Here is a 19,694-nt window from a genome sequence, read left to right on the forward strand (position 1 = left end):
CACACACACACACAATGGAATATTACCCAGTCATAAAAAAGAATGAAATAATGGCATTTATAGCAACATGATGGACACAGAGATTATAATACTAAGTGAAGTATGTCAGAGAAGTCCAAACATCATATATTGCTTATGTGTTGGATCTAAAAAAAAAAAAACAAAAATAGACCACATGAGACCACTGCCCCTCCACTGGTCATGTGCAAGTATAAGATCTAAGACCTTTTTTTTTTTTTTTTTGTGGTATGCGGGCCTCTCACTGCTGTGGCCTCTCCCGTTGCGGAGCACAGGCTCCGGACGCGCAGGCTCAGTGGCCATGGCTCACGGGCCCAGCCGCTCCGCGGCATGTGGGATCCTCCCAGACCGGGGCGCGAACCCGGTTCCCCTGCATCGGCAGGCGGACGCGCAACCACTGCGCCACCAGGGAAGCCCCCAAGATCTAAGACCTTTTGACGTCAGGCAGCCTAAAAGTCCAACCTCAGAAGGTTGGGAGGCCTGTAGCTAAGTTACATGTGCACAGAAGACCCATTTCTGCAACTTTTTTCAACCACCTTTCCCAGGCTCCCCAAGCTTCACACCTCCCTGCTGGTGAATTTCTAGAAATGGAGACTATATAGGAAAATTATAAATGCTGTGAGTGCCTTTATGAAAATTTGAAAAGACAGTGTTAGAAAAAACATTTAGTTATTATATATTTTATTTTGGAATTGCCAAAGCAGTTTGCATTTGTTTCTTGCAACACTTCTGTAAAATAAGCCTGGTAAATAACATGGTATAGTTAGTGAAACAGAGAAAAGGGCCGTCTTCTAGGTGATAAAAAACAAAACATGCTGCACTAACTTGGCAACTTCCGTGAATGTACAACTATTTCAAAACCTAAAGTTTAGGGCTTCCCTGGTGGCGCAGTGGTTGAGAGTCCGCCTGCCGATGCAGGGGACAGGGGTTCGTGCCCCAGTCCAGGAAGATCCCACATGCCGCGGAGCGGCTGGGCCCGTGAGCCGTGGCCTCTGAGCCTGCGTGTCTGGAGCCTGTGCTCGGCAACGGGAGAGGCCACAACAGTGAGAGGCCCACGTACCGCAAAAAAAAACACAACAAAAACCAAAACAAAACAAAACCTAAAGTTTAAAACATTCACAACAAGACTTCCCAGGGGGCACAGTGGTTAAGAATCTGCCTGCCAATGCAGGGGACACAGGTTTGAGCCCTGATCTGGGAAGATCCCACATGCTGCAGAGCAACTAAGCCCATGCGCCACAACTCCTAAACCTGTGCTCTAGAGCCTGCGAGCCACAACTACTGAGCCCACATGCCACAACTACTGAAGCCCGCATGCCTATAACCCGTGCTCTGCAACAACAGAAGCCACCACGATGAGAAGCACGCTCACCTCAACGAAGAGTAGCCCCCCGCTCACAGCAACTAGAGAAAGCCCGCGTGCAGCAACGAAGACCCAATGCAGCCAAAAATAAATAAATAAAATAAAATAAATTTATAAAAAAATAAAAATTTAAAAATTCACAACAAAACCCCATCTAATTCTTGAGATTATATCATCCCACAATAATTAATTGCATAATACTCTCATGAACCAGAGTTCGAAATATCAACCTGCAAATGTCTCTCAGGTAGGTCTGGTGTAAAAATAAGCCCTAAGTTTTTCTTAGAAACTATCAGGGTAAGTACTAATGTATTGATAAAGGAACTGTTAAATTACGAAATGAAACCTCTTCCAACTGATAATTTAGAAAAATACCAATCGTCCTGGATTTTATTGTATCCAATGCAACACAGGTGTTAAGACCAGAGAAGGATTCCTCAGCTTCCGCCTTTGGGGGACGGCAAGGTCATAGCTTCCAGGGAACAGACTCTTTACAGACACCACGGCCCATTCACCACTGCCTCTTCCTTCCATGTGCCAATAATGCCTGCCAGAAACAACACTCTGAAGGCTCAGGACAGCTGGTAAAAATGTAACCCTGTGATATTGTAAGGAAGGAAAGCATGATTTCACCTTTCCTAATGCTACACCTTTTCTGTCTTCTGAGGTGATAAGTTTGGGGAGCTCAGTTTCAATATCTAGTATCGAACTGAGCTTGAAAATGTTGATCACTTTCTGTAGGTTAAAATGTTTTCAGGAGATCGATCCATTTTTTCTTTAAGTCATATGAAAAGACTGCTGGAGTGTTTAGGTTTCCAAACTTCTTGCAGACACTTTTAATACATGTGAGGAACTCCAGGTCTGCCTGCATACACCTTTCTGCCATTTCAATCAGTAACTTTTTCAGTGTGGACTCATGCTCTGAGAATTTTACTGTTTTCTTTCGATTTTCTTCAAACTGTAATTTGTAAAGAATTAATTCCTTCTCTTTTCCAAGAAACTCTTAAATTGTTTAAACAACTTAATTTTAAAGCCCCCTTTGATTCTCCACCCTCCACAACAACTCAAGAGATTCTGAGACTTGCATTTCTAACACCTTTTCAGTATCTTCGACTTGTTTTCCGGGGGCTCAGTGTAGCCTTTGAGGCTCCTCCTGTGACAGCAGGCTACAGCCTGCTCCATGGGTCCCAGGGGGTGATGGTGGGGATCAGAGGAGACCCTGCACGGGGGACACAGCAGCTCCAGGTCCTTCTCACAGAACAGGCTCAGAAGCTGCTTGTGCTTCTCACACAAGGGTTTCTCTTCCTGGTGTTTCTTCTTGCTCCTCCTGGTGGGAAGCTCCCTTGACAACATGGGGCTTGTGGACATAACTGGGTGATCCTCTTGAAGACCTTCTCAGCAGACCCCTTGAGAGAGGGACCGGAAAACTGAGTTTTCTGTTTCCTGGGTGACACTGAGGACCCCTCCCCTGCGCCCCGAGTCTGTGGGGAGGTGCTCTTGCCAGCTGCCCCGCTCCCAGCCCAGGCTGTCAAAGTTGTCCCCGCTTGGACCTGCTCGAGTCCCCAGGCCCTTCTTGAGTCCGCCTGCCCGAGACCAAGGGATGCTCAACCAGTCCCTCTCCGCTCTGGGTGGAGTGACCCCACATGGTGCTGGTGGGGTCAGCCTGGTGCTGCTTCCCCCTTCCCTGCAGGGCCCATTGCTTGCTCATCCAGGAGGTGGGAACTTGACCTGGTTTCCTTTTATGATTCCTGTAAGTAGCATCCTTTCTTGGGGTCATTCCGCTTTCCGGAGGGTCAGAGGAAGCTGGAAGTCCTGGTAGGGCACAGTAAGGAGGGTGTAGAAGCTAACTTGTTTAGGGGATATATACCAGATTTGGACTTTGGAAGCAGCACGTATTTTCAAAACATTCTGATGCGTTAAGAGATCCTGGGGTCAGCTCAAACACAAACAGTTGACAGCTAAGTGGTAACAGCTGCAGGATCCTGAACTTCAGGCCTGTGCTTTGCCTCCATCATCTTACTAGATCCAATCATCTTCTTATCAGCTTATTTACCTAATCCTCCACTCACCTAGCATTAAGTGCTCTTTTACTCACTTAATCATTATAAACCGGGGACAGAGACAATAGCTTTTATCCAAACTGGGGATCCTACCATCTAGAGAGAAGAAACATTAAAAAGCAACACGGGGACGTCCCTGGTGGTGCAGTGGTTAATAATCTGCCTGCCAGTGCAAAAGTCATGGGTTCGAGCCCTGGTCTGGGAAGATCCCACATGCTGCACAGCAACTAAGCCTGTGTGCCACAACTACTGAGCCTGTGCTCTAGAGACGGTGAGCCACAACTACTGAGCTTGTGTGCCACAACTACTGAAGCCCATGCGCCTAGAGCCCGTGTTCCGTAACAAGCCACCACAATGAGAAGCCTGCTCGCTGCAACTAGAGAAAGCCCGCATGCAGCAATGAAGACCCAATGCAACCAAAAATAAATAAATAAATTTTTTAAAAAGCCAATGGATCAATGATGAAATCAAAGAGGAAATAAAAAAGTATCTTGAGACAAATGACAATGAAAACAGAACCACACAAAATCTATGTGATGCAGCAAAAGCAGTCCTTAGAGGGAAGTTCATAGCAATATCAGCCTTCCTCAAAAAACAAGAAAAATTTCAAATGAACAACCTAACCTACTGACTAAAAGAATTAGAAAAAGAAGAACAAAGAAAAGCTAAAGTCAGCAGAAGGAAGACAATAATAAAGATCATAGAGAAAGTAAATAAAATAAAGATTAAATAAAAACAATAGAAAAAATCAATAAAATCAAACTGGTTCTTTGAAAGGGTAAACAAAATAGACAAACCTCTGGCCAGGCTCGCCAAGAAGAAAAGAGAGAGGACCCACATAAACTAAGTAATGAAAGACAAAAGATAACAACTGATACCGCAGAAATAAAAAAACCACAAGCGAATATTATGAACAGTTATATGTCAACAAGTTGAACAATCTAGAAGAAATGGACAAGTTTCTAGAAACATATATAGCCCACCAAAACTGAATCAAGAAGAAATGGCTAATTTGGACAGACCCATCACTAGAAATTAAATAGAATCTGTGATAGACAAAACTCCCTGCAAACAAAAGTCCAGGACCAGATGGCTTCGTTGTGGAATTGTACCAAACATACAAAGAAGACCTTATACTGATCCTTCTCAAACTCTTCTAAAAGATTTACAAAGGGGGAACATTCCCAAAGTCATTCTATGTAGCCATCATCACCCTGATACTAAACCAGACAAAGACATTACCAAAAAATAATATTACAGGCCAGTATCTCTGATGAGTATAGATTCAAAAATTCTCAACAAAATATCAGCAAACCAAATCCAACAACACATAAAAAAGATCATACACCAGGGTCTCAAGGATGGTTTAACATATGCAAATCAATCAATGTGATACATAACAACAAAATAAAAGACAAAAACCACAGGATCATCTCAATAGATGCACAAATTCCATTTGACAAAATTCAACATCCATTCATGATAAAAACTCTTACCAAAGTGGGTCTAGAAGCAACATATCTCAACATATTTAAAGCCACTTATGACAAACCAACAGCCAATGTTATACTTAAGGATGAAAGGCTGAAAGCCTTCCTGCTAAAATCTGGAACAAGACAAGGATGCCCACTCTCACCACTTCTATTCAACATAGTATTGGAAGTCCTAGCCACAGCAATTAGAGAAGAAAAAGAAAGAAAATGTATCCAAATTGGCGGGGAAGAGGTAATGTTGTCATGATATGCAGATGCTGTGATATTCTATATAGAAAACCGTAAAGACTCCACACAAAAACTATTAGAACTGGTAAACAAATTCAGCAAAGTAGCAGGACACAAGATTAACATGCAGAAACTTTGCATTTTTTTTACACTAACAATGAAATACCAGAAATGGAAAGTAAAAAAAAAAAAAAAAATCCCATTTGAAATCGCATCAAAGAGAATAGAATACATAGGTATAAAACTGACCAAGGAGGTGGAAGACTTATATGCTGAGAACTATAAAACTGTGATAAAGAAAAATGAAGATGATTCAAGGAAATGGAAAGATGTCCAATGCTCTTGGATTGGAAGAATAAACATTGTTAAAATGGCCATACTACCCAAAGCAATCTATAGATTTAATGCAATTGCTATCAAATGACCCATGATATTTTTCACAGAACTAGAACAAATAATCCTAAAATGTATATGGAACCACAAAAGACACAGAATTGCCAAAGCAATCCTGAAGAAAAAGAACAAACCTGGAGGCATAACACTACCAGACTCCAGAGGAATACCACCAAGCTACAGTAATCAAAACAGCATAGTACTGGAACAAAAACAGATCAATGGAACAGAATAGAATGCCCAGAAATAAACCCACACACCTGCAGTCAATTAATCTTTGACAAAAAAGGCAAGAATATACAATGGAGAAAAGTCAGTCTCTTCAGCAAGCAGTGTTGAGAAAACTGGACAGTCGCATGTAAATTAATGGTTAGAACGCTCCCTCACACCATACACAAAAATAAGCTCAAAGTGGCTTAAAGACTTAAATATAAGACAGGATACCATAAAACTTCTAGAAGAGAACATAGGCAAAATATTCTCTGATATAAATTGTAGCAATGTATTCTTAGGTCAGTCTCCCAAGGCAACAGAAATAAAAGCAAAAATAAACAAATGGGACCGGATCAAACTTATAAGCTTTTGCACAGTGAAGGAAACCATAAACGAACAAAAAGAAAACATATGGACTCAGAGAAAGTATTTGCAAATGATGTGACCAATAAGGGCTTAATTTCCACAACATACAGCTCAATGATAAAAAAAAAAAAGAAAATATGAGCAGAAGACCTAATTAGACATTTCTACGAAGAAGACATACAGTTGGCTAATAGGCACATGAAAAGTTGTTCAACATTACTAATTATGAGAGAAATGCAAATCAAAACTACAACGGGGTATCACCTCACACCAGTCAGAACGGCCATCATCAAAAAGTCTACAAATAACAAATGCTGGAGAGAGTATGGAGAAAAGGGAAGCCTCCTATACTGTTGGTGGGAATATAAATTGTTACAGCCACTATGAAGAACATAATGGAGATTCCTTAAAAAACTAAAAATATGATCCAAGAATCTCACTCCTGGGCATATATCTGGACGAATCTATAGTTCTGAAGGATACATGCACCCTTCGGTTCATACTAGCACTATTCACAAGAGCCAGAACATGGAAGAAACCTAAATGTCCCTTGATAGATGAATGGATAAAGAAGATATGGTACATATATACAGTGGAATACTACTCTGCCATAAAAAAGAATGAAATTATGCCATTTTCAACAACTTGGATGGACCTAGAGATTATAATACTAAGTGAGGTGAGTCAGGCAGAGAAAGACATATATCACATGATATCACTCATATGTGGAATCTAAAGTATGATACAAATGAACTTATTTCCAAAACAGAAATAAACTCACTGACATAGAAAACATACTTATGTTTACCACAGGTTAAATTGCGTGGGAGAGGAATAAATTAGGAGTTTGGTATTAGCATATACAAACTAGTGTATATAAAATAGAGAAGCAACAAGGACATACAGTATAGCACAGGGAACTATATTCAATATTCTGGAATAAACAATTATGGAAATGAATATGAAAAAGAATAAATATATATATTTCATATGTATATATATATATATATATATACACACATATGAAAAATAATAAATAAATGACTGAATCACTTTGCTGTACACCAGAAACTATCAAAGCATTCTAAATCAACTATACTTCAATATATTTTTTTTTAAGCAATGCAGTTATTGCCCTGTTTCAGCGTGGATGACCTTCCATTCAGGAGAGGGGGTACGGCTTTTATTTTCATTGTGGACACAAATTCCTGTCCTGAGGACTTGTGCACTGAATGGTGTCTAGCACCATCTGCTGGAAAGCTTTTGAACAACCAAACTGATATGAATAGAAAAATAATGCAGGGTGTTCAGTCCTCTACTGGCCACTGCAGCACGTGTCAGAGCTGAATGTTTCCAGCTCTAGGTCTATACTGGAAGTGGTCTCTGCACATATAGGCAAATGTCCATTATGCCTTTTAAACCACAACTGAGAGGAGAAGTGTTCTCTAACCACACCCCTGCCCCTTTTTTCTAACTTTGGGTCTTAGAAATTATCCCATATCCACACAAATATTTCAATTTGGGGGGGTCAACTGTGAGCAAAAAAGCTTAAATGGAAAGTGTTGTATTCATGATGGGAAAAGAAAGTTTTTGGAGGAAGGATATCCTTTCGCTAGATCAGCCTTTCCTCCAGTATTCTTTGCTCTCTCATTTGAAAATAAAAGCTACCCTTTATTGAGTACTTTACTATAGTTTAGACCTTCTGCTCTATGCTTTAGTCAAACTTCCCATGAAAACTTCATGAGAATTCTCTGTTGTAGGAAGAATTGTCTCCCATAGACAAAAGTAGAAAGGGAGGCTTAGAGTGGTGATTTACTCGGGGCCACCCGGAGGGAATGTCACTTCTCTGGGCTGTGACAACAGCCTCTTTCAAAATACTTAGATCTGTCTGTACCTTTACTCCTCCTTGACGTGCTAATTCCTGATTTGAGAATATTCTCCCAAAAAAAGTCCCCAAAGAGGTAAAGCATGATTCTTAAGACTTCCATACAAGGAGGATTCATGGCAGGCGGAGAGACAAGCCATGTGTGGGGGAAGCAGAATGAGCTTGAGCTTTGGGGTGATCTCCGTTATCTGCCAAATAAATGTAAGTCAAAAGTCACAGCGAGGGCTTCCCTGGTGGCGCAGTGGTTGGGAGTCCGCCTGCCGATGCAGGGGACGCAGGTTCGTGCCCCGGTCCAGGAAGATCCCACATGCCGCGGAGCGGCTGGGCCCGTGAGCCACGTCCGCTGAGCCTGCGCGTCCGGAGCCTGTGCTCCGCAACGGGAGAGGCCACAGCAGTGAGAGGCCCGCGTACCGCAAAAGAAAAAAAAAAGTCACAGTGTCTCCTTCATCATGACAGGCCAAGTGGTCTGTCCCTGAGACCCTGCTCCCTAACAAAGACTTTGACCACCAGTGAGGATTCTTTCTGGCTCAGTGGTGGCATTGTGGGTAGCAGATGGTGGTTCTCTAATCTGCATGCCTACACTTCACTGCTGGCATCCTCTCTAAAGAAGGCCTTTCCCTCCCTGACTCCCCCTCTGGCCTTTTTAAAGGTACCTCTTGGGCTCATGAATTCTTTTCTCTCCAATGTGTATAACCCCTTATCTTCTTTGCCGCGGTCCAGAGTGCTCTGTATTGGGCCTGTCGAGGCCTTTGCCCTGCCTCTGCATCCTTCTGGCAGGTCTTCACTAGTCTCCGAACACATCCCTGCTGTCAGACACGAGCTTTCAGTCTCGCTCTTTCCAACCATTTCTCCGTGACACCCTACCTGCCTTTATTGGTGAAGGACATTGAAAAATCAAGATCTGGGGAGTAAAGCCTTTACAATGTTTGGTGTAAAACATTTGAGAATGTACATGTTAAGAACTATGAAGGATGTGAGATTTGCCTTAGTTCTGAGCTAACAAGTTAGCCTGCCCCTGTGTCCTGGATGCTGGCGGGACAGTATCATCTTGGATCAGACGCAAAGCATGTTCTCACTTGTGGCCCAGCAGGCAGCATAAGCCCCATGTTAGCATCAGTTCCCCCTGTCCTTTCACCATGGATGGGTCTAGATGGATGCTGTGCATGCGGCAAATTGACAGCACAGCCGAGGAACCTCCAGGCCAGGACATCCCAAGCTTCTCTACTGGGCTGCAGGCAAACCTGCCCGACCTCTGCCTCCAAGGGAGGCATCATCTTTACTATGTTGTACAGCAATCTCTCCTCCCACTGCTCTGGAGGGTGACTGTATATAGATCTTCCAAAGCAGCTCCTCACGCAAGCATCCTTGAAAAGATAGTCCAGAACCAAAAGGCAGTCTGTGCCTCTGCTTACAGGATGTTCAAACACTCAAGAGACTGATAGAGAGAACTCTCCTAATATTGAACAGACCAAGGAGAAGCGTTGCAATAGGAACTGAGATTATTCTGTGTGCTTGGAAACCTGGGTCTCTGATGGCATTATTAAGAAAAATTGGGGGAAGTGGGAGGTGGAGGTGTGCAGAGGTACAGGGAGGGCCCCTCTGCAAGCAGCGTCTGCCCAGGGCCTCAAGTGTGCTGTCCAGACCAGCAGCAGGGCCGTGCGCACATTTATTAAACCTACTGATTCTTAAGCCCCACTTCCAACCTACGGATCAGAAATTCACAGGGTGGGGTGGGGAGTCAAGAAATCAATCCACGTTACAAAAAGCCGACCAGGTGATCCTGGTGCACCCGAACATTTGAGGATCATTCCTCCGTAAGCTGCACTTGAAGGAAACTAGTATATGTCACCACTATATAAACATTTTAGACATAAAAAATTATTCTGAGCAGAAAGCAATTAAGAAGAAAACCCAGAAAATTTTCCTTTTCTGCCTAGAGGTGGGATATAATTTCTCATTTTAGTGGATGCAGATGCTTTAAGCCCAGAGTGGACAGCAGAGGAATCTGCAAACAAACCTCACTCCATTAATTCTCTTCTGTGGATTTAACTTCCCACATTTTGCTGCCCTTGAAAGCCTAAATCTGCTTCCCATGTCCTCTCTCTTGTCTACAAATGCACTACTCTTTGTTGAAGCTGCTTTATAAACTGGGATTCTAGGCCACCATTTGAAGTTCCTTTTCCTTTAGGTTCCTTCAGCTAGAGGGGCACTGCTGCCTTAATTCACTGTTTTCCTCTTGCTTATTTCTGTTTCTTTTTCTTTTTAAATTTTATTGAAGTATAGTTGATTTACAATGTCATTTTAGTTTCAGGTGTACAAGACAGAAATTCAGTTTTATATATATATAACTCTGAACACTCTGAACTGTTCAGTGCCTCCAACTCAAAACATGCACTAATTGGGGCCCTACGACCGGTAGCACGAACGATCTCAGATGAAGTAACACTGGCAATCATCCTCTTATCTGTACTCTTAATAAACGGGTCTTTAACCCTCACCACAACACAAGAACAACTATGATTGATCTTCCCATCATGACCACTAGCCATGATATGATTTATTTCCACCCTGGCAGAAACTAACCGAGCTCCGTTTGACTTAACAGAAAGGAGAATCCGAACTCGTATCTGGCTTTAACGTAGAATACTCAGCAGGCCCCTTCGCCATATTTTTCCTAGCAGGATATGCCAACGTCATTATAATAAACATGTTCACAACAATCCTATTTTTAGGAGCATTTCACAACCCATATACACCAGAGCTATACACAATCAACCTCACCGTTAAAACATTATTACTAACAATATCTTTCCTATGAATTCGAGCATCCTATCCTCGATTCCCATTTGACCAGTTAATACACCTACTCTGAAAAAACTTCCTACCTTTAACGCCAGCCCTGTGCATGTGACACTACCCATATCATAACGGCAAGCAACCCCCCACAAACATAAGAAATATGTCTGACAAAAGATTTACTTTGATAGAGTAAATAATAGAGGTTCAAGCCCTCTTCTTTCTAGAATTATAGGAATTGAACCTACCCTTGAGAATTCAAAGTTCTCCGTGCTACCATATTACACCACATTCTACAGTAAGTTCAGCTAAATCAGCTATCGGGCCCATAGCCCGAAAATGTTGGTTTATACCCTTCCCGTACTAATAAACCCCATTATCTCTATCATTATTTTAACAACCGTCATTTTAGGGACTATAATTGTAATAACCAGCTCCCACTGGTTGCTACCCTGAATTGGATTTGAGATGAATATACAAGCCATTATCCTCGTTATAATAAAAAACTTTAACCCAGGAGCCATAGAAGCCTCTACTAAGTACTTCCTAACACAAGCCACCGCATCCACGCTACTTATAATAGCAGTCATCTTTAACCTATTGTACTCCGGCCGGTGAACCATTACAAAAATGCTCCAACAGCATCAACAGTAATAACAATAGCCCTGGCCATAAAACTAAGACTGTCCCCTTTTCACTTCGGAGTGCCTTAAGTAACACAAGGCAACCCATTAACGGCAGGCCTAATCCTATTGACAGGACAAAAACTTGCGCCTCTATCAGTCCTTTACCAAATCTCACCATCAATCAACCTAAATCTAATACTATCCCTGTCCATACTCTCCATCCTAATCGGAGGGTGAGGAGGATTATATCAAACCCAGCTCCGAAAAATCACGGCTTACTCATCAATCAACCACATAGGATGAATAACAGCCGTCTTACTATAAAACCCACCCACAACAACCCTAAACGTAGCAATCTACTTCATAATAACCCTCACTATATTCATGCTATTTATTCACAGCTCGGCCACTCCTCCACTATCACTATCACACACATGAAACAAAGCACCTGTAATCACAACCCTTACCATAACCACTCTACTGTCAATAGGGGGACTCCCCCCACTGTCAGGCTTCATGCCTAAATGAAGGATTATTCAAGAAATAGCAAGAAACAATAATATTGTCTTACCCACACTTATAGCCGTCACAGCACTACTTAACCTGTACTTCTGCATACGACTCACACACTCCACAGCACTGACCATACTCCCCTCCACAAACAACATGAAAATAAACTGACAATTTGACTCTACAAAACCAATAATGCTCCCACCAGCCATAATCGAATATCCACATTCCTTCTACCCTCACACCAATACTATCAGTGTTGGAGTAGGAATTTAGGTTGAATCAGACCAAGAGCCTTCAAAGCCCTAAGCAAGTATAATTTACTTAATTCCAGCCTAATAAGGACTGCAAGACTATATCCTACATCAGTTGAATGCAAATCAAACACTTTAATTAAGCTAAATCCTCACTAGATTGGAGGGATACACTTCCCACGAATTTTTAGTTAACAGCTAAATATCCTAGTCAACTGGCTTCAATCTACTTCTGCCGCCGCAGGAAAAAAAAAAAAGGTGGGAGAAGCCCCGGCAGGGTTGAAGCTGCTTCTTTGAATTTGCAGTTCAATATGAACAATTCGCCACAGGGCTTGGCAAAAAGAGGACTTAACCCCTGTCTTTAGATCTACAGTCTAATGCCTACTAGGCCATTTCACCTATATTCCTAAACCACTGATTATTCTCAACCAACCACAAAGACATTGGTACTAAATTTATACTTGCTGTTTGGTGCTCGAGCCGGAAGAGTGGGCACTGGCCTGAGCCTATGCATTTTTGCTGAATTAGGTCGCCCCGGAACACTGCTCGGAGACGACCAAATTTATAACGTGGTAGTAACAGCCCATGTGTTTGTAATAATCTTCTTTATGGTCACGCCCATCATTACTGGTGGCTTCGGAAACTGGCTGGTGCCTCTAATGATCAGAGCACCTGATATGGCTTTCCCCTGTATGAATAACATGAGTTTTTTGACTACTCTCTCCTTCTTTCTTATTGTTGCTGGCATCGTCAATAGTTGAAGCCAGGGCAGGTACAGGCTGAACCACCTTTGGCTGGAAACTTAGCACATGCAGGAACTTCAGCTGACCTTACTATTTTTTCCCTATATTTAGCTGGTGTATCTTCAATCCGACAACATCTCCTTATACTTATCACCGTCCAACAATTACACATTTTATTATACAGCATGTCTTGTTTATTGTCCCTAGCTCATAAGGCTTTCCTCACTGCCGTATCCTCAGTTCTGCATTAGAACAGTGCCTGGCAGATAGTAAGTACTCGATAAATATTTATTGGGTAAATGCACTTAACTCCAGATCGTAAAAACGTTTGTACAAATCAGCACTGGGAGTCTCAACCCCAGATGCATAACCAAACTCTTATACATCTTTGAATTTTAGCTTAAACTTCCCTTTATGAAGGAATAATTAAAACGAACATCTTAGTGTGTTTACCATGTGCCAGACACTGCACTATATGCTTTGCGTGCATTATTTGGTGTCATCCTCCCAGCCCTCTAAGGAAAGTACTGTTATTTTGTATGTTTTGCGGAAAAGGAACCTAAGGCTCTAGGAAGCTACCCATGACGCTGAGTAGGTTAGCCATGACGTGCAGAGCTCATCTGAGTCTGACCACACCATCACGCACGCCACTCACTGCTGTGACCACGTCAGATGAGGCTGGCCCTAGTTTCTACCTTTCATTGCACGTGTAATTATTTAATGTTTATTCTCCCTGCTAGATCGAGAGCAGGGGACCCTATCTCCTGTTTGCCACTGTATTCTTAATATCTAGGTAACAGACAGTCAATGGGTACTTGATGCCATCTCAATCACTGCTCACTGCTTAGCTCTCTGCCAGCCTTGATCCCCTGAATTCTTGTTTACAGCATTGGATATTGACTAATGCTGTTTTACACCATCAAGTGCCTCCCAGAAGCCCCTTTGTCCATCTAACACTGGCCGAATAATAAAAGGGAAGAGTCTAAGTCCTCCTCCCTTCCTTAAGGTACACCTATTCTGGGAATTACATTGAAGGTTTTTTTTTTCTTTTTCATTGTTTTTAACTAAAAGATGATTTTAAAAATTCCTTTTGGCAATTACTATGGCACAGTAATGTTGCTTTCTGTTGGGTATCTTTTAAACGCACTTAGCTCAGTAACTGTAAGATTTTTCTCTTAATAGGTGCAAACCTCTTAGTCTTTTAATATACTAGCTAAAACTCTGACTTTTTCCATATGACTGAGATAGAGGGATCAGGGGCGTCCCTGGCGGCCCAGTGGTTAAGACTCCACATTCCAAATTCGGGGGTACAGGCTTGATCCCTGGTCGGGGAATTAAGATCCCACATGCCTGTACAGGGCGGCCAAAAAAAAAAAAAAAAAAGAAAAGTAAGAAAGAAAGAAAAAAAGACAGCAGGATCAGTGAAATCAGGTTCCGGAGGAGATTACAAATTATTTTCAGGGCAAGAGTGAAGATAAAGTTACGATGTCAAGTTGGTGACGGGCAGCAACCGGGAACCCTATCCTCTCGGTTCGCTTATCACGTGAGCACCAACACATTAATTAATCCATGTTTCCCCCCATCTATAAAATGGCAAAACTAGTAATTTTTTTCTACATGCTTAACAGAGATGCTGTAGGGGGCTGTTGCCAGGAAAATGCAACCCAGATTAAAGGTGCCAGAAAGTAAAACACAGCAAGCACTGTTACCTTATTTATATCCCACAGGACCAGTCTGCATTTAAGTCTGGCAAATTCTAGGCAGTCAGTCTCCCAATTCCGTGTCCAGCTCCAGTAATCAGAACGGTTTCTCCGGTGACTGCTTTGCTCTTCTTCGGAACGAGAAGCTTCAGGAGAGACTCTTAGGGTGCAGATGAGCAGTAAGGGCCGAAGCTGGAGGCAGTCCAGAAGGAACTCCATCCTTTTGGTTGCTGCGAGGGTTTGGTATACTTTGTTTTACCAGTCACTCTAAATTGCTTCTGGGGGGCTGTTGCATCAAATACCAGAGAGAGTAGAAGCAAGAACAAGGAAGGGCTCGTTTATCAAAGGGAAACAAACAGCTCCGAAACCGTTCCTTCCGCTGGGCTGGGCTGGGGGTGGTTAGGCCTGTCGCAATTGGCTCAAACTGCAGTGTGGGGCGACTGCTCCTGAGCTCAGAAATGTGGGACGGACCAAACCCAGAGGAGTGCAAAGCTTCCTAGTTCTGCGTCCCGCAGCCCCGACTAGGTGTGCAGCCAGTCATCTTTTACTCGCGTTCTCCTGGTCTCCTGAGCCGATCTTACAGGGTTAGTTGTCACTTGTTTTGATAAATTTGATAAATTCCTTTTAAAGTTACAAGGCTAATTGACAGCGTCCACAGTCCAGATGCTTCCTTGAAACTTGATGTTTGCCCTTCCCTAGTTAAGGGATGCAAATGTAGTTTGCTGTCTTTTTAAAAAAAAATAAATGTATTTATTTATTTTTGGCTGCGTTGGGTCTTCATTGCTGCGCGCGGCTTTCTCTAGTTGCGGCAAGCGAGGGTTACTCTTCGTCGCGGTGTGCGGGCTTCTTACTGCGGGGGCTTCTCTTGTTGTGGAGCACGGGCTCTAGGCGCGCAGGCTTCAGTAGTTGTGGCTCGCGGGCTCTAGAGCGCAGGCTCAGTAGTTGTGGCGCACGGGCTTAGTTGCTCCGCGGCATGTGGGATCTTCCCGGACCAGGGATCAAACCTGTGTCCTCTGCATTGGCAGGCGGATTCTTAACCACTGCGCCACCAGGGAAGTCCCCTGTTAATCTGTCTTAATTAATAAATAAGACAAAAAAAAATTAAGAAGGGTAGAGAAAAAGTTTTTCCTCCCTTACATTCACAGTTGTATTCCCGGCATCTAGGGCAGTGCTTGGTAAATAGTAAGTAATCAGTTAATATTTGTTGTATACAAAATAAATGGAAAAGGGGGGAAACAATTGGAATTCTTATTTTTAGCATACATATCAATTCCAGTAATCACATACGCTTTTCTATTTAAAAGTATTTATTTCTCAGCATCTTTTGTCTGTTTCACCAACTATTATAACATGCCCTTAAATGTTGGTATCTGGTTTCTAAATAAAAAAATAAAATAAAAACCAAAAGCCCTCACTTTCTTAAGTTCTGATGACACCCATTTAATTTGGGATGTGGGTAGATAAAGAGTAATATAAAACAGTAAATATTCAAGATGGCATTTCTGTTCTGCCCAAGAGTGGGCTGCAGCACACACACTCTGCTCTTGCAGACCTGGGAGTACATGTCCCTGAAGGGAGGAACCGAGGAGACCTGGCTGTCTGAGCCAATTGTGGCGCAGGCCCAGTGTCAGGGAGTGGTTTTGTTTGCATTGTTGTGTCGCTCTTTAAACTAAGTCCACTCCAACCTTCCCTTAAGGAACGCAGCGTCAGAAGACTAGGGCTTGAGGAACGTCCTATGAGAACTCCTGTTTCTCCCGTTCTTTGATCAGAGGTTTTGTGAATCACACTGCCTTGCTCCTCTTCTCCCTCATGAGTAATTTGTCAGCTGAATTAATTTGGATGAGCTGAGCCTTTTTAAGAGCCTGCCTAATACATTTCCAGTGTTAAAAAAGGAACGGTAGGTCCAAAGTGGAGTCACTTATGCTAAGCCCCGCAGAAGCAAACTAAAACTTAACACCTAACTGCGGTTTCCGCCTCGCTCAGAAATGTAATTTTGGGTTTTTTAATTTTTGGCCGCATCGTACAGTATGTGGGATCTTAGTTCCTTGAGCAGGGATCGAACCTGCACCCTCTGCACTGGGAGTGCAGAGTCTTAACCACTGGACCACCAGGGAAGTCCCTGAGAAATGTAATTTTATTTTTTATTTTTTAAAATTAATTTTTATTGGAGTATAGTTGCCTTACAATGTTGTTAGTTTCTACTGTACAGCAAAATGAATCAGCTATACAAATACATATATCCCCTCTTTTTTGGATTTCCTTCCCATTTAGGTCACCAGAGTACATCAAGTAGCGTTCCCTGTGCTATACAGTATATTATTAGTTATCCATTTTATACAGAGTATCAATATGTATATGTGTCAATCCCAATCTCCCAATTCCTCCCACCCCCTCCTTTCCCCCTTGGTATCCATACATTTGTTCTCTACCTCTGTGTCTCTATTTCTGCTTTGCAGATAAGATCGTCTATACCATTTTCCTAGGTTCCACACATATGCATTAATATACAATATCTGTTTTTCTCTTTCTGACTTACTTCACTCCATATGACACTCTCTAGGTCCATCCACATCTCCACAAATGACCCAATTTCGTTTCTTTTTTATGGTTGAGTAATATTCCATTGTATATATGTGTAGTGGGTATATACCCAGAGAAATGTAATTTTAAACCAGTCAGTTTGGAATTTCCTGATCAACACTGGTGAGGTGATCTGCATGATAAACCCCTACGCTTCTCCCCAAAGAAGGTGGCCTTGCCTGAAATAATCCTTTCTTTTCTTTTTGACTTCCTTGTCCCCTCCTTCCTGCTTTTAAAAAACCTTCCATTGTACAGCTCCTTGGAGCTCCTTTCTACTTGTTCGACGGGATGATGCCTGATTCCTGAATCATTTAATAAAGCCAATTAGGTCTTCAAATTCACTCAGCTGAATTGTTTTTTAATACCAGCTTAAGCGGAGGCTAATGGTGGTCAACAACACTACAGCAAAGTTTACCTGACTACAGGAAGCCAAGTCCAGATATTTATTTTTTAAAAGGCAAGCATATTTTAATAATAGAACTTAGCTACCTGGATGGATTGTTAGACATAAACAAAGCTGGACACGAAAGTGGTAAGGACATATTTTGTTCAGTACTACTGCAGTATGAACTGAACTCCACTTCCCTGAATCAGAAGGCTGAAGCCTTTTCAAAGGCTGGAGTGTGCTCAGGGAAAGTCACTAAGGGGTGGTAAAGGGGTGGGTGGGTGATCCATGTGACTAGGCCATCTGGGTTTGTTAACTGGCATTTGTCAGGGGAGAAAGAAACTTCTGTCTTTATGAGCGGAAGCAGTAGTGCAAGTTGAAGAAAGGTAGGTCCTTATCCTCCCACAAGGACTGGGAGCTAGCACAGAGTTATCTCCTTGAATATCTGTATCTTAAAGAGAGGGGCTCACAAGTCCTTAAGGAAACAGTTCCGGGTGGTAAATTTATATCACAAAGGTCAGAGAAAAGAATTTAAATTGCAAGCTTTCTAAAGTAGCTGCTCCAAGAGAGGGCTCTGGGGTCTGCCTGCCTATCCAGGTTTTGCCTGGAACAAATCACAAATTCTTCGGGCAGTGTTGAGCTTTCCTAGGCAGGTATTTTAAAGTGGTGGGGCGCTACGATCACCCTAGGGGCAAGACCGGAAGCTGCTAGAAGCCATAACAGAGTGATGAAGTAAAATTTATATTTTAAGGCAGGACAAGAAAAAATTACACATAAAATTCTCTCTGTTTGTTTGGGCCTCCTCCCTCCCTAATGTGCAGTATACATCTTTATTACAGTTAACCAGAACTTCTCAAAGATGGGAGTGCCCGCTCAATCATAACGATCATTGTTTTTCCTTTATTCTGACCCTAGCAATGTAACTTCTTAAAAGAATAGTGTTCTTTCCCAGCTCTTTAGGTAAGGGGGCGTGGGGTGGATAGCGAATAGATGCTTGCTTGGCATGTGCTTACCTGGACTACGTGTCTTTGGTGAAGTTTATGTAAAATATTAGTCGATCATTTTGATGTATGATCCTTTGTTTCAAAAATGTATATGACTGTGCCTTCGACTTCTAACAGGCAGAATGGTCCTCAGAGCTTTCTGAGACTGCTTCCTGTGTTATCACCGTCAGTTTGGCTGAAATAAAATTCCCTTTTTTTCTTCTTGACAGTTAATTGAACTTTCGTCAGCAAGAGTTTGGACAAGTCTCAGTGCAGAGGTTCAGAGGGAGCCTTCATATGCCGAGAGCTCTACAGCCTTCAGAACAGCTGTTAAGGTGTGATAAATCTGGTTTTTGAGATGGTCAAAAGTTTTATACGGTGTGTCCACACCACACCACAGAACCAGTGGATTATGCACTTGCAAGTTAAATATTTCCACACATTAATAAGACAACGAATATCAAACATGAAAACCACATTACAAACTTCTGAACAATCTTGATTTCCAATTTCCCGTGTGGCCAAGTTTTGTCTCTGCAGGTATCTCGCGTCTTGACCCTCGGTTTCTCTTCCAGGGTCTGTGTCTATCTCACAACTGGTTTACTCCTCCGCGGGTTGGGACTTTTACCCATTGCTGTGAACAACTTGGTAGAAAAGGAAGAGAAAAGCCTCGGATGCGGGGATTGCAAGTCTCTCACCTCCCCCCTTTCCCTGCAACCACTCATAACTCAGATATGGCTGGGACACGCGTGGCTCACTACATCAGCCGCCTGTAACCCCTTCCTGCCGGAACAGCCAGGACGACACTCTTCTCTCAACCCCCTTTCTTTCTTTCCCTTTCCAATTCTTCGGCTCCTTTCACTTTCCGCCTTTCTCTTCCGCTTTCTCGGCGCTTCCCCGGCGCTTCCGCAGCCGCCCCCCTAACCTGGTCCCAAACACAGCTCAGCAAGAACACGAAACTGAGCGAGGCCGGCGCTACGAAGCCTGCGCCGTCTTCTCTTTGCGGCGCTGCCGTAAAGTGCCGTCGCACACCGGGGACGTCACGGCCCGGTTGGCTCTTTTTCCGACTGCTGGCGCTGGCCGCTTGGGCGTCCCCTG

At 42.8% G+C, this 19,694-nt stretch overlaps 1 long non-coding RNA gene across 2 annotated transcripts; it reads right to left on the reverse strand.

Annotated features, from left to right (window-relative positions):
- Positions 1-54: 54 nt before the first annotated feature.
- LOC129392230 (uncharacterized) lies at positions 55-19,600 on the reverse strand. Of its 2 annotated transcripts, none has more exons than XR_008617740.1 (3): positions 18,627-19,600; positions 14,658-15,721; positions 55-146 (listed from the first exon to the last, which is right to left on the reverse strand). It is a non-coding gene; the product is annotated as an uncharacterized lncRNA (long non-coding RNA). The 2 variants fall into 2 exon arrangements; XR_008617741.1 differs by lacking the exon at positions 55-146 and adding an exon at positions 14,198-14,298.
- Between the last annotated feature and the right edge of the window lie 94 nt (positions 19,601-19,694).

The sequence above is a fragment of the Physeter macrocephalus genome, chromosome 7, assembly GCF_002837175.3.
Source record: "Physeter macrocephalus isolate SW-GA chromosome 7, ASM283717v5, whole genome shotgun sequence".
NCBI classification, from domain to species: domain Eukaryota; kingdom Metazoa; phylum Chordata; class Mammalia; order Artiodactyla; family Physeteridae; genus Physeter; species Physeter macrocephalus.